The sequence below is a fragment of the Ixodes scapularis genome, unplaced genomic scaffold (genome assembly GCF_016920785.2).
Source record: "Ixodes scapularis isolate PalLabHiFi unplaced genomic scaffold, ASM1692078v2 ptg000044l_1__unscaffolded, whole genome shotgun sequence".
Classification (NCBI taxonomy): domain Eukaryota; kingdom Metazoa; phylum Arthropoda; class Arachnida; order Ixodida; family Ixodidae; genus Ixodes; species Ixodes scapularis.
The window spans coordinates 2126-7375 of record NW_024609897.1 but is presented as its reverse complement, the minus strand read 5'-3'; positions in this window follow the sequence as shown (position 1 = coordinate 7375).

Genomic DNA, 5250 nt, shown 5'->3' with positions numbered 1-5250 from the left:
GCCGTTTTATTTTTGTAGGGTGGTTCTCGTATGGATCGCTTCGGGGTCGTGCTGGAGCCTGGATCCAGGCTCCTGAGCACCACGCCCGGTCCCGGTAGTGTAATAATAGGGACTTTTAACAAACCGCGTTCGCGTACCGCACTATCGGAGCCTTTGAAGCATGCTTTTAAGCGCGCGCCCCGCTGTCACGGTATCACTCCGGGTGCGCGCCTATAAAGCATGTTGGGTCATTCCATGTGAAACGTCCCAGACGTTGCGCTCGACCACCTCCGATTTCTAAAAAAAAATTCATGGGCTTCGGCCACAATGTCCGTAGCCATACCCTAAAATAGTTTTGACGAAACAAAATTTGTGATGACGTCAGCGCGATTTTAATTTTTGAAAACAGCGTGAAACTAGGCATCACTCAATAATTTACTAAAAATCAGCTTTTTTATGAAATACCCAGCAATATTTTTTTCTTAAATTTGCAAGGTTGTCGGCTTACAATGTGGTTGAGTTTGTGCAGTTTTGTTTAATTTAAATATTAAAAAAATGCAGAATTTTATTCAAAAATACACATTTTTGTTATTTTATTAAAAAATATATAATTGCTCCCGGGACCTAATATAACTGTTTACTGATTGCCCTCTAGGTATATAATCTATAAAAAATATTTTAAACCGCTGAATTAAATACCTTGCAGTAAAACAAAAATCCTGAAGTTGCCAAAAAGTGCGTTTTGACGCATAAATAGCCGTTTATTCCACCCTGAGGTGGTCCAAGTAAAAATAGAAAATATGGTGGGTTTGGAAGAACGATTGATCGTCCTTTGATTCTGAAAGTTTAATCAGAGTAATTTTTGTTTAAAGCGAGAAAACATTTTTTGAAGTTGAACTCTCGCACCACTACCCGGCGTCGCTTCTTAACGCCTCTTCGCCGCACAGCACGCCACCTGCGACGATAGCCGAAGCGATTAGGTCCAAAGAAACAACGGAGTTTGCTGCCCGCTTCCCCTCGTCTCTCTTTTCTGGCTGTAAGGGAAGAAACGGCGGGTATCGTGTACTAATCGGAGGTGCCACCAGTGCGTCGCCATAGCAGGCACGTTGTGCCCTTTGTACCCGAGGGCGGCTCCTCACACTCCGAAACGCGATGCAGAGAATAAACTAATGACATAGTGCCGTTGTCGCACCCGGAACCATGCAGAAATAAATGAAACTTCAAATTAATATATAGGAAGCCTCATTCTTTCTTTTTTTTATTATCCTCCGTCTGTTCGAGGACCGCCAAAGAGCATTTTCTGGATTAAACCCAATTGTTACACTTTAAATAAGCAGTTGTGCACAAATCGAAGTGGGGCTAAGTGTATAACTTCATTAACTTCATTAAAAACCGTACTTGTTCGGGGTGATATGTTTTTAATGCGAGAACGAGCCTGCCTATAGTACGGTAAACCCGCAAATTAAGAGCTATGGGCAGCAAAAGTTTAATGGTAAGTTCGCTGAGCAAATAAAACTGAGTACATACTCACCTCTTTTCTTTAGAAAAAAAAATGAACAAGCAAAAACTTGTGGGTCTTGGCATTTGCGCTGTTCGTGCACCATTGGGATATGGCCACGTAAAATGCACCTCTCAACAGTTTCTGAAAGTTTGCACCAAAATATCCATCGAGTTCGACAGGCGCGCGGAACGCCGGAGAGCGAAACCACGCTCGCACGGGCACCCTTGGGTAAACAAAACCACGCGACACCGCCGTCAAAATTGGGCGAGGGTAGAGCGAGGGGAGCAGCGTGAGCAGCGGCGCCTTCCAGGGCACAGGACACCGTCGAGGCCAGCGGCTCGGTTTCGAGTTTTGACCGTTTTACTGAAAGAGGGCGAGAGAGAAAGGGGGAAAGGGCTACCGGCGCTTTCCCTCTTTCTGGTTGTGTAGAAAGAGTGAAAGTCCCGGATGAGAGGCTTGGCCGGTGTTGGGTGTCTGCAGTGCCCCAGCTTCGTTCGCACTTTCTTTTCTGTTTTGAACTCGCAAACTTAATTACAGCTACGGGCTTCGATGGCAACAGTCCCCCGATCATCGGGACACCATTGCTCGGTCATAGGGTGCACGAATAAAAACAGAAAGCATCGAATACTGTCCGAAGACCTATGAAGCTTGCAAGGAATCCGGCAAGGCGAGGTTTTTTGCGATCTCTTAGGACCAGCTCCGCGCTGCAGCGCATCCGGTCCTAAGAAGTCGCAAAAGGCTTAAAAACCGGACTGGTCTCTCTCGGTCTTACTCGGTCGCAAGAGTGTGAACGGCGCTTAAGCTCCATCGCTTTCCACATGACCCCGGTTTCAGGCGGCGGTGGATTGCGTCCGTAAACCGAAAAGGCGTTTCCTCAACGCCAACCTCTCGACTGTGCTCGGAACATTTCTTTGTGAATGGAGCGCGCACCGAACGCTCTACCGCCGATGAACATGGGGTACGCTCGCAAGGTGCGTGCGAGTTTTCTCGTGATAACTGCTGTTTCAGCTTGTAAAATTTTGTAACTGAATAGATCTTAATATTGATCATTTGCAGTGGTGACTGACTCGATTTTATCGTCTACGACACTTAGTTGAAGGCTCGTTTCCGCCGCCGGGTGAGGCTGAAAATTTTTGAAATGGTAATTATATCGGTTTTCGTGAATCGCGGTCTTCTGCGTGATACCAGAGAACCGGCAAAAGCGCTCCTTGGAGTGGCGCTAGTGGGTTGTTTCCGTTGATTGGGCGCTTTGAAACGCTAGATAGTCGCTGCAGAGTACGTCTCGTGTGTCGCGATCTGCGTTTTTGAGCCCAGTGTGCAAGTCTCTTTGTTCGAGTCATGGCATCCGCCAGTGCGGCGACGGGGGGAACAGAGGCAGCGAACGTGTCAGTGATAGAAATTAGAGGTGAGTACTCAAAATATTGCATCAAATAGTAAAATAATTCGCGACTGCTTCGAGGCTTTCTGCGGTTCGATATAAGTATATCTAGAACGTCTTCGTCGTTCATCCACAAGGAAATATAAGAACACGGATACTAAGATAAAAGCAGCGCAGCAAAACGATCAGTAGCAGCTCCTGGTGTTTACAAAAGTTAATTGAGGTTCCCGTTTTGTGTATCGCTTGTTGATTACTAAAAATGGCTACGTCTAAATAGGCCCATTGCAAGCAAAAATTGATAACTGGTTCACCATTTACAGTCATGCGGAAAGCGATGGAGCTTAAAAAAACATTGCAGCCGCACTCGCCTTGCCGGATTCCATGCAAGCTACATAAAAGTCTTCAGACAGTATTCGACGCTTTCTGTCGTTATTCGTGCACCCTGTCACCCAGATATGGTGTCCCGATGACCGGGCGACTGTCGCCATTGAAGGCCATGGCTCTAATTAAGTTTGGGAGTTTGAAACAAAGAAGAAAGCGCGAACGAAGTTGGGGCACTACAGACACCCAACACCGGCCAAGCCTCTCACCCGGGACTTTCACTCGTTCTACACAACCAGAAAGGGGGAAAGCGCCGGTAGCCCTTTCCCCTTTCCTCTCTCGCTCTCAAAATGGCGCTACCCACGATAAAACGGTCTATAGACCAGTGTCCGGAAGCGCTCTTTTTAGCCTCGACCGCAAGGAGCAAAGGGGAACAATAATCTCGAACCCAGACGCACACGGGGACATGGGGCTGCGCCGCCGCTTCTTGAGGGCTTCGCTGGTGTGCCGACTGCCGTTTCGCCGGCATCGGTCCTGTTTACCGCGGTATGTGAGTATAGTGCCCGTAATGTGAGAGCCGTGTGTCCATACGCCACTTTGCCGCTGTTGGTTTCCATCTAGCCGAGCCAGAAAACATCTCGCGACGAGTTGACCGCGCCGGGAGTGACGAAGAAGAAGCAAACATGGCGACGGTTTGTGCGATTGCTTTGGTGGCTCCGGTGATGATTGTCTTCAACGTCCTCGCGAGAAGATTCCCCTGCCCTTCTAAGTTATTGCAAGCACCACGAGTGGCACGAAAGATGTGGAATCATCGTCTCAACTACCAATAAGCAGGCCTTCACGAGCAACAACGATGCCGAGCAGGCGCTCGGCACAGTTGTATCGTCAGATGTTCTACGACGCCGAGGTATTTTCGTTTATCATTTGGAATGGCTTCAAGAGTTGGAAATTATTCTATTTCGCGAATTGTTAACGCCGAGGCGAGTGCCCTCCGTTGCAGTGCCGTTGTCGCGCAAAGTGCAGAGAAAACCGGGTGCCGATGGCGGCGGTGCTCTTTGATCGCTTTGATCTTGCGCCGTCAGGTTCATGGAGTCCGGAGTAAACGTACATACATGCGTCTCCTGGATCGGTGTTTTGGACTGCCTCAAAACTTTTTCTCACGCGCATTTTCCTTGTGAAGCTTAGTAGCTTATTACACTTCGTCGTTGACTGCGCTCATTTGACTACGACGGACGAGCCTGCGTGATGTGAATTTCACTGCCTAAGATCCCTGGTGTGCTGTAACGAGGGCTAATAAAATATCACCGCGAACTTCTGAAGAAACGAGTCGAAGTTTCGTCTGTTATCATAACTAATCGCCTGTCACAATATTAATCAGTAGCGTTTCTAGACTCCGCCCCCACAGGCACCCTGCTTCGTTGCCCGATAGTAAGTGTCTCCTGGTACCTCGTAGAATTCCAGCTCCCACTTCAAGTAAGTACCATCCTTTAGAACTGGCAATTAATAGTTTCGAATCCAGACGCTCGCAACGTGTGTGTGTGTGTGTGTGTGTGTGTGTGTGTGTGCACTCTTAGAAAAAAGGGTACGGATAGTCCTCCCTTACGGGAGGAACGGTCTTGTAACCTATGTTCCTTTAGAAAGGGAGAAACCTTCGTCCCTGAAGCAGGTGAGCAAAGTTCCTCCGTCGCTTGCATCTCAATATGGTGGCCCCGAATCGAGCAAATCGAGCCCAATAAGGCTTAACGAGGACGCTACGTCTCTTGTACGGGACGAGAGCAGCAGCAAATGAAAGCGTAACACGATCTTTCCGAAAACTGTGTTTATTTCCGAAGCCAGATTCCCCCCACAGGTACAGAAACCTGCGTTTCGAAAGCAGTTACTCAGTCTTCTCGTCGACAGCACTGCGATGTTAAACGGAGACAACCGACACCGAGTTACTTCGTGCACTTTGCGTCTTACCTTTGGTGTTCCTCGAGTCACAATTCCTTCGTCAACCGCACATCACGGAGAAGGGCAAACTCACTCCGCGAAACCAAAAGCCGTTCTCGAAAGAACAAACTCGAAGCCGCTG